The sequence below is a fragment of the Oratosquilla oratoria genome, chromosome 14 (assembly GCF_046742065.1).
Source record: "Oratosquilla oratoria isolate Oo_2021 chromosome 14, ASM4674206v1, whole genome shotgun sequence".
Lineage (NCBI taxonomy): Eukaryota > Metazoa > Arthropoda > Malacostraca > Stomatopoda > Squillidae > Oratosquilla > Oratosquilla oratoria.
In genome coordinates this window covers 983,263-993,262 of record NC_134790.1, presented here as the reverse complement: position 1 = coordinate 993,262, position 10,000 = coordinate 983,263, and the positions used below count along the sequence as shown (strand labels likewise).

The following is a 10,000-nucleotide window of genomic DNA, read 5'->3' as shown; positions in this document are numbered from 1 at the left end:
CATATTAAAACAACAGGGCAGGACTCGCAGTAATGGATCTAAACTGGACAAATTTAGATTTAAGAAGGAAATAGACAAGAATTGGTTTACTAATAGGGTGGCCGACGAATGGAATAGACTTAGTAACCATGTAGTGAGCGCTGAAGCTATCAATTGTTTTAAGAAACGGTTAGACAACTTTATGAATGGGGATGATAGGTGGTGATGGATATGGAGCTGCCTAGTGTAGGCCTTATGGTCTCTTGCAGTCTCCTTCATTCTTGTGTTCTTATGAGAGAGAGTTGACGTCTTTAGGGAAACAGAGACTGAAGATATTTTTATTGTAAAGAGTCTTCAAGAAGATTAAGAAAGAGATGAAATTTTGGGTAGATATTGGATTGGGTTCCTTACCCCCATTCTCCTTCACGTTAACAAATTACCTAATCATGTTTACATCTGTGTTGGTGCTTGGGAATAATATAAAGCTGAGAGAAAAGACGAAAGGATCACTAGGAGTTTTAAAGGCAAATTTGACACGTACACAAAATTCTTTCTACATACATACATACATATACCAAGGCTTTTTCCCCCTTACAAGGGGGGTAGCCAAAATGAAAAAGGCACAAAATCAATCCCACCCATTCCACCCCTGAATACACTCCACACCCCTCCACCCTCCCTCTTATCTTAGCACCTCCTGAATGACGGGTCATCCCTGCACCTTGTTCACTGCCCTGGGTCAGAAGCAGTGTCGCAAGACACAGCACATCCACAGCAAGGCCGCTTCATTAAATCGGCAACCCCCCCTCTCCGTCCCCCCATTGCATAAAACTATATTTCAGCCTCAGACAAAGTAAACAGGATACTTGGATTGGTAGTGTGATCTTCTGAAAGAATTCTGGCTATACTAAACCAATTACATACACCATTAGTCCTACCCATACTTGCAATAAACCGTTTCCAAATGATCTCTGAATCTCATTAAAGACATTAATAGATTAGAAAATGTTCTTATTCTGTATTCAGTCCACTGAGGAAGGCCCAAGAGGTCGAAACGTCTGGTTCTGAATAAAGCTCCATACTCTAGCCTTAACGTTTTATTTTGCCACCTCACCTCCATATTTGTCTGTCTTTACACACACACACACACACACACACACACACACACACACACACACACACACACACACACACACACACACCTTTATATATATATATATATATATATATATATATATATATATATATATATATATATATATATATATATATATATATACACGCACATGGGTATATAAACGAGGGTGACATCAAAAGAAGCAAGCGCGCTGAAAGCCACGACGTACTTCTTTAATGGAAAAACAAACGTTCAGGAATCGGGGAAGTTCTTGTCAAAGGCGTTTGCTGAAGGTGCCAAACGTTTGATGTGTCTCTTACTAAGTGTGAGAGGAAGGACAGAGGAGCGACAAAAGGAGGGAGGGGGGAGGGGGAGGGAGGGGGAAAGGGAGGGAGAAAGGGAGGGAGAAAGGGAGAGAGGAACAGGGAGAGAGAGAGAGAGGAGAAGGAGGAGAGAAGGGAGGAGGGGAGAGGGAGATAGGGGAGAAAGAGATGAATGGAGGAAGTGAAAAAAAATAAACAACGGGAAGATGGAAGAAGAGAGATTAGGAGGAAGAGAGGGAGGGGGGAAGGGAGGGAAGGAGAAAGGGAGAGAGGAACTGGGAGAGAGAGAGATGGGGGGAAGGAGAGAAGGGAGGAGAGGAGAGGGAGATATTTGGAGAAGGAGATGAATGGAGGAAATGAAAGAAAAAATAAACAAAGGAACAATGGAAGAAGAGAGATTAGGAGTGAGAGAGGGAGAGAGGGAGGGAGGGAGGGAAGGAAAAAGGGAGAGAGGAACAGGGAGAGAGAGGAGAGGGAGGAGAGGGAGAGAGGAGGGGGAGAGGGAGTTAGGAGGGGGAAAGAGAGGAATGGAAGAAACGAAGGAAAAATTGAACAAAGGAACGATGGAAGAAGGAAGATAAAGAGGGAGGGAGTTAGAAAGGGGGAGAGGGAGGGAAGGAGAAAGGGAGAGAGGAACAGGGAGAGAGAGGGGGGAAGGAGAGAAGGGAGGAGGGGAGAGGGAGATATTTGGAGAAGGAGAGGAATGGAGGAAATGAAAGAAAAATTAAACAAAGAAACGATGGAAGAAGGGAGATTAGGAGGGAGGGAGGGAGGGAGGGAGGGAGGGAGGGAGAGAGAGGGGAAGAAGAAGAGAGTAGAAGGAGGGAAGAGGGAGGTAGGGGAGAAAGAGAGGAATGGAGGAAACAAAAGAATAATTGAACAAAGGAACGATGGAAGAAGAGAGATAAGGGAGGATGGGGAAGAGTTAAGGAAGGAGGAAAGGAGGAGAAAGAATGTAAGGGGATAAAGGAAGAAGGAAGGAAAAGAAGAAGAAATGAAAAAGAAGTAATAAGAAAGGAAGGAAGGAGGGAAGGAAGGAGGAAGGAAAAAGGGAAAGAAGGAAAGAAGGAAAGATGGAAAGAAGGAAAGAAGGAAGGAAGGAAGGAAGGAAGTAAGGAAGGAAGGAAAGAAGAAAGGAAGGAGGGAGGAGAAGGAGGGGGAGTAAGGGAAAAATGAGCATAGGAAGGAGGGGGAAGGGGGAGGGGGTTTGGAGGGGAGTGAAGGGAGGGAGGGAAGGGAGGGAGGAAGGTAGGGTGGGAGGGAGGAAGGAAGGAAGGAAGGAAGGGAGAAAATAAGCATTGGAAGGAGGGGGAGGGAGAGGGGGAGGGAGAGGGGGAGGGGGAGGGAGAGGGGGAGGGGGAGGGGAGGGGATGGATAGATGGATAGATGGAGGGATGGAGGGAGGGGAAGGGGATGAATGGATGGATAGATGGAGGGATGGAGGGAGGGAGAGAGTGAGCGTTTGAGCGATCAAGCAAGTGAGACGGCGTTTATTCTTGCGTTTGACAAAGCAAAACGAAGAGTGAGAGTGAGTGAGAGTGAGTGAGAGTGAGTGAGAGTGAGTGAGTGAGTGAGTGAGTGAGTGAGAGTGAATGAGAGTGAGTGAGTGAATGAGTGAGTGAGAGTGAGTGAGAGTGAGTGTGAGTGAGTGAGTGAGTGAGTGAGTGAGTGAGAGTGAGTGAGAGTGAGTGAGAATGAGTGAGTGAGTGAGTGTGACTGAGTAAAACAATACGAGTTCAGTTGATGAGCAATCAAATGCGAGAAAGAGAGAGAGAGAGAGAGAGAGAGAGAGAGAGAGAGAGAGAGAGAGAGAGAGAGAGAGAGAGAGAGAGAGAGAGAGAGAGAGAGAGAGAGAGGGTAAGTGAATGAGAGAGAAAAGGGAGAGGGAGAGTGGCGGACTAATTATGTACTTCAGAGGGAAGAATTAAGATTGGCCGGTTTAGGGGAAGGATGGGAGGGAGGGAGAGAGGGGGAGAGGGGTGGAAAGAGGGAGGGAGGGAGGGAAAGAGGAAAGGAGAGAGGGAGGGAAAGAGGGGTGGAGTAGAGAGGGAGGAGAGAGGAGGGAGGGAGGGAGAGAGGGAGGGAGGGAGGGAGAGAGGGAGGGAGGGAAAGAGGGGTGGAGGAGGGAGGGAGGGAGGGAAGGGGTGAGGGAGAGGGGATCTGGCGGGGGTGAGGAGAGAAGGTATGGGGGTGGATGGGGAGAGGGGAGATTGGGGAGAAACAGGGAAGGGAAGGAAAGGGAGGGGAGGAAAAGGAAATGGACAGGAGGAGAGTGGAGAGGTGAGGGAGTGGAGGGGAGAGGGGAGTGGAGGGGAGAGGAGGGGAGTAGAGGGGAATGGAGGGGAGAGGAGGGGAATGGAGGGGAGTGAAGAGGTGAGTAGGGGAGTGGAGGGGAGAGGGAAATGGAGGGGAGAGAGGAGGGGAGAGGTGAGGAGGGGATTGGAGGGAGAGGGGAGTGGAGGGGAGAGGGGAGTGGAGGGGAGTGGAGGGGAGAGGAGGGGAGTGGAGGGGAGAGGAGAGGAGTGTAGGGGAGTGAAGAGGTGAGGAGGGGAGTGGAGGGGAGAGGGAAATGGAGGGGAGAGAGGAGGGGAGAAGTGAGGAGGGGAGTTGAGGGAGAGGGGAGTGGAGGGGAGAGGAGGGGAGTGGACGGTAGAGGAGAAGAGGGGATGGGAAAAGGAGGGGAGAAAGTAAGGGGAGAGGGGGAACCTTGAAGCGAGGAGAGGGGGAGAGGAAATAGGTGAAGAAAACGAAAGAAAAAGGAGAGAAGAAAACGGGAAGAGGGGGGAGGGGAGGGGAGGGGAGGGGAGGGGAGGTGAGAGGAGGTGAGGGTAGGATATGGAAGGAAAGGAGAGGAAAGGAAGGAAATGTAAAGGAAGGGGAAAAAGGCGAAAGAATTAAAACTCACGAGAAAGACAAGGAAAGGGAAAGGAAAGGGAAGGGAAAGGGAAAGGGAAAGGAAATGGAAAGAAAAGTGGAAAGTGAAAGGAAGGGGAAAGGAAAGGGAAAATGAAATTAAAGGAAAGGGAAAGGGAAACGGAAGGGGAAAGAAAGGAAAAGGAAAAGAAAAGGGGTACGAAATAGAAAGGAAAGGAAAGGAAAGGAAAAGGAAAACAAGGCAAGGAAATGTAAGGAAAGGAAAGGAAAGGAAAGGAAAAGGAAAGGAAGTGGAAAGGAAAAGGGAAGGAGAGGAAAGGAAAAGGGAAGGAAAGGGAAGGAAATGGAAGGAAAGGGAAAGGAAAGGGAAAAGAAAAGAGGGAAAGGAAAGGTAAAAGCAAAGAAGAGAATACTTTTGTCTGGGTTGTAAAGGTGAGGGGGGAGGGGGAGGGGAGGGGGTAGGGGAGGGGAGAGGGGAGGAGGAGGGGGAGAGGGAGGGGGAGGAGATGTCTCCAGGCAGCTCACGTCGGGGGGAACAAGTTGAGGAAGCGATGATAAGGCTGGTGGCGCGTGAGGTTGAGGGAGGGTGAGTGAGGGAGGGAGTGAGGGAGGGACGGGAGAAGGGAGGGAGGGAGGGAAGGAGGGAAGGACGGAGGGAAGGATGGATGGAGGGAGGGAGGGAGGGAAAGAGGAAGGGTGGGAGGAGGGAGGGAAGGAGGGAAGGAGTGAGGGAGTGAGGGAAGGAGGGAAGGACGGAGGTAGGGAGGGAGAGAAGGAGGTAGGGAGGGAGAGAAGGAGGGAGGGAAGGAGGTAAGGAGGGAGGGAGAAAGGAGGGAAGAAAAGGGGGAGAGAGGAAAAGAGGGGAAAAGAAAGGGGACGAGTGAGGAAAGGATTGAAGGAATTGAGGGAAGTAGAAAGGAGAGAGGGGAAGAGTATGGAGAGAGGGGAAATGGGTATAGGGAGGGTAAGGGCAATGGAAGGAGGGAAAGAGGTCGAGAAGAAGGGAGGAGAGGCAGGAGGGAGGATGGGAAGGAGGGAGGAGAGGAAGAAGGGAAGAAAGGGAGGAGGGAGGAGAGGAAGGAGGAAGGGAGGTAAGGAGGAAGGAGAGAAAGGAAGGAAGAAGAGAACGAGGGAGTTGAGGAAGGAGGGAAGAAGGGAAGGAGGGGTGTGGAAGGAGGGTGAGGAGGAGGAGGGAAGGATAGAGAGGAGAGAGGGAAGGAGAGAAGGAAGAAGGAGAAGGAGGAAGGAGGAGGAAGGAAGGAGAGAAGGAAGGAGGAGAGGAAGAAGGAAAGGAGGGAGGAGAGGGAGGAGAGGAAGAAAGGAGGAAGGGAAGGAGGAAAGAGAAGAAGAAAGGAAGGAGGGAAGAAGGGAAGGAGGGAGGGGAGGAGAGAAGGATGGAGTAAGGAAAGGAGGAGTGAGAGAAGGAGAGAGGAAAGGAGGAAGGGAGGGGAGGAGGGAGGGAGAGGGAGAGTGAGAGTGAGAGTAGGAGGATTTAATTTTTCGTTGTGGTTTACGGCAGATTTATTTTTGACGAATTTCAGTTAATCTTATTATGTTGAAGGGATGTGTGTGTGTGTGTGTGTGTGTGTGTGTGTGTGTGTGTGTGTGTGTGTGTGTGTGTGTGTGTGTGTGTGTGTGTGTGTGTGTGTGTGTGTGTGTGTGTGTGTGTGTGTGTGTGTGTGTGTGAGTGCAGGGGTAGGTGTGTGTGTGTGTATGTGTGTGTGTGTATGTAGGTGTGTGTGTGTGCGTGTGTGTGTGTGTGTGTGTGTGTGTGTGGTGTGTGTGTGTGTGTGTGTGTGTGTGTGTGTGTGTGTGTGTGTGTGTGTGTGTGTGTGTGTGTGGTGTGTGTGTAGGTGTGTGTGTGTGTGTGTGTGTGTGTGTGTGTGTGTGTGTGTGTGTGTGTGCGTGTGCGTGTGTGTACGTGTCCGTGTGTGTGTGTACGTGTCCGTGTGTGTGTGTACGTGTCCGTGTGTGTGTGTACGTGTCCGTGTGTGTGTGTATGTGCATGTGTATGAGTACATGCATGAATGTGTATGTGCATGTGTGTGTGTGTATATGCATGTATGTGCATGTATGTGCATGTGTGTATGTGCATCTGTGTGCGTGTGTGCCCGCGCACGCGTGTACGTATTCCTAGATATCACCCCCGACATGGAGAATTATTCTAAAAATAGAGACACACCTAGAGCGTAACACTGCGAGCAAATCCAGATCCGTGGTTGAGACCTGAAGCTCACGAGAGCTCAAGTTACCATAACTCTTCATCTCAGTATTTCATTTATCTCTTGTCTTTGTCGCAGCGCGCTGGATGGAAATTAAATAAAAGTAAATAAAACGGAAAACAGGTGACCTTCTGGTCCGTACTGAGTCCGGGTGCTTAACAAGACTTAATACAATAAATTCAGTAAAATTAGATAGTATAAAATTAAATAAAAGTATATTAGATAAAAATAAAAATAAAATAGGAAAAATATAAGAGAAATTAATAATCAGATATGAAACAAATAACATTAGATTAAATAAAATTAGATAATATAAAAATAAAAGAAAAATATAGGATATATTAATATTCAGATATAAAATAAATTTATCAAATAAAAAAGCATAAGATAAAATTCCAAGTTACATCAAATTGATTGACTTTGAATAGAAGCAGAATAACATTAAATGAAATACACAACGCACAATAAAACAAGACAAAGTAATACATGGTGTTACATTAAAGTGATACAACCTATTCTTATTATTAGACGGAACGATGCAGATGATTAGGAAAAGCTCATTTACAATGTAAGTCAATTAAGGCGCTCACACACAACCGCGCAAGTTTTTCCTTGACTCTCCGATAACACCGCGGTTTCCGCGCGGTTCAAACCGCTAGTGTGAACAGGCCTGTGAAGTATCTTCAGCACTTCCGGTAGGTAAACACGAATTCAAGGAAAGGAAAAAATAGAGGAAATGGAGAAAAATTAAATGAAACGAAACGAAACGAAACGAAACGAAACGAAACGAAATGAAATGAAATGAAATGAAATGAAATGAAATGAAATGAAATGAAATGAAATGAAATGATAATAATAATAACACTAATAATAATGATAATAATAATAATAATAATAATAATAATAATAATAATAATAATAATAATAATAATAATAATAATAATAATGATTACAATAACAATGACAATGTAATAACGATAATAATAATAATAATAATGACAATAATAATAATGATAATAATAATAATAATAATAATTAATAATAATAATAATAATAATAATAATAGTAATTATAATAATGATAATAACAAATGAACAGAATCTTAATAATTATGACTGGGAGGCTAAAACCGAAAATAAGTCAGGAATATATATTGTGCAATATTAAGTCATATCACATAAATCGTAACACATAATTGACTGGATCGGCTCGTCATGAAATTCCTTCAACCTCTTAGTCAGTGATTTAAGCCTGGTGATACTATCCACAGCGCAATTATCATTTGTCCATGCAACTAAATAAATAATGAATGAATAAATCGATAGAGAAATAAATAAATAAATAAATGAACAAATACATCAGTTAATAAATCAATAAAAAATAAATGAACAAATAAACAAATAAAAATTAAACAACACAAACAAATATATACACAGATAAGCAGATAAATGAATAAATACATAAGTCAAAAAAGCAATAAATAGAGAAAGAAATACATAAATGAATAACTGAATAAAAAGATAAACAAATAAATGCTAATAAGAACACGGGTACGTGTGTTCACTTATGCAAAGTAGACCACTTGGAAAAAGAAACTAACGAGGCAGAGCGCTTTCGTATATTACATCTTCAGTGGAAAAAGTACTTTTTGCACTGGATGTAATATACGAAAGCGCTCTGCTTCATTAGTTTCTTTTTTCCAAGTGGTCTACTTTGCAAATAAATAAATAAATAAATAAATTAGCAAATAGATACATGAATAGATAAATGAATAAACAAAAGAATGAATTAATTAATCGATTCATCAATTAGTATATAAATGAATAAGTAGATAAATACACAAGTAAATAGATAAATTAATAAAAAAGAGAATTGGGCAAGAAGCACTGGTGATAGTGGATCGTACCAGTTCTCAACGTAGCAAACTGGAAGGTGCAATTGACACAACCTCCTTTTTCTGGAAGGCTCGTGCAATACCGGAACACAATCATACAATGAATGGGCAGAATTTGACTTCATCTTGTACAACATACAAATCGTACAGACAATACGACGATGACAAAGATCAATGAGTTGTGTTGGGAAACTCGATCGATCGGCCTCATGAAAGCCGAGTTCGTGGAATCCCGGAACACAATTATACAATGAATGGACATAATTTGACTTCATGTTGTACAACATACAAATCGTACAGACAATACGACGATGACAAAGATCACAGAACTCATCATCATCAATAAGAAAATGAGCTGTGTTGGGAAACTCGATCGATCGGCCTCATGAAAGCCGAGCTCGTGCAAACACGGAACACAATCGTACAATGACTGAACAGAGTTTTACTTCATCTTGTACAACATACAAACCGTACAGAAAGTACGACGATAACGTAGATCACACAACACCTCACCATCGATAAGAAAATGAGCTCTGTTGGGAAACTCGATCGATCGGCCTCATGAAAGCTGAGCTCGCGCAAACCCGGAGCACAATCGTACAGCGAATGTAAAGAATTTCACTCTATTTTGTACAACATATAAACCGTACAGACAATACTACGATGACGAAGACCACACAACTCCTCACCATCGATAAAAAAAAAATAATAACAATAATAATTTTATTGGAAAACTCGATCGATCGGCCTAATGAAAGCCAAGACCGCGGCCAGCCGGATTAGAACGAAGTACTTCAAAATCGACAAACATCGGAAACAGTTGTCTGACATGGAAAGCATCATGGAACATCCTGTAAGCCTTTCTTTTCTTTTTTCTAAAATACCTAGCTTACAAGGAACGGAAACAGCCATGGACCAAATGTGTCGCTCAAATGTCGGCTTAGAATCAAACAGAACTGAATTCCAAGATTTTTAGCTCATAGTATTCCTGCAAAATTGAACCTTTCAGAGAGAAGTCGAGGAACAAACACGGAGACTCTTTGACGTGTTGAGTGCCACATATATATATGTAGGTATATGTATATATATATAGATATATATATATATATATATATATGTATATATATACATATGTATATATATATATATATACACACGTGTAAAGGATATTAATGTTAGGAAAAATATCGAGGGGCAGTGATGGGGTAAGGAGGCGCGTGTAATAAGAGATATTGATGGGGAGAATATAACGAGGAGAGAAACCGATGGGTGGGGGGATTTGAATAAAAGGAAAAAATGAGGTTAAGAGGCTCCTGGGGTGGAAGGCGGTACCTGAGACAGACGAAAGACGCTGAGGAAGGAGAGGAAGAGGAAGAAGAGAAGGAAGAGGAGAAAGAAGAAAAGGAAGAAGAGGAGGAGGAGAAGGAAGAAGAGGAAGAAGAGGAGAGGGAAGAAAAGGAAGAAGAGAAGGAGGAAAAGGAGAGCGAAAAAGAGGAAGAAGAGTAGGAGGAAGAAGAGAGAAAGAAGAGGAGAAAGAAGAAGAGGAAGAAGAAAAGGAAGAGAAGGAAGAAGAGGAGGAGGAAGAGAAGGA

General features: G+C 44.0%; 1 protein-coding gene across 1 annotated transcript in view; it reads right to left on the bottom strand.

The window, feature by feature from the left end:
* LOC143032515 (protein O-mannosyl-transferase TMTC1-like) overlaps positions 1-10,000 on the bottom strand; it is a 342,194-nt gene that overhangs the window by 277,260 nt on the left and 54,934 nt on the right. The window lies entirely within an intron of this gene.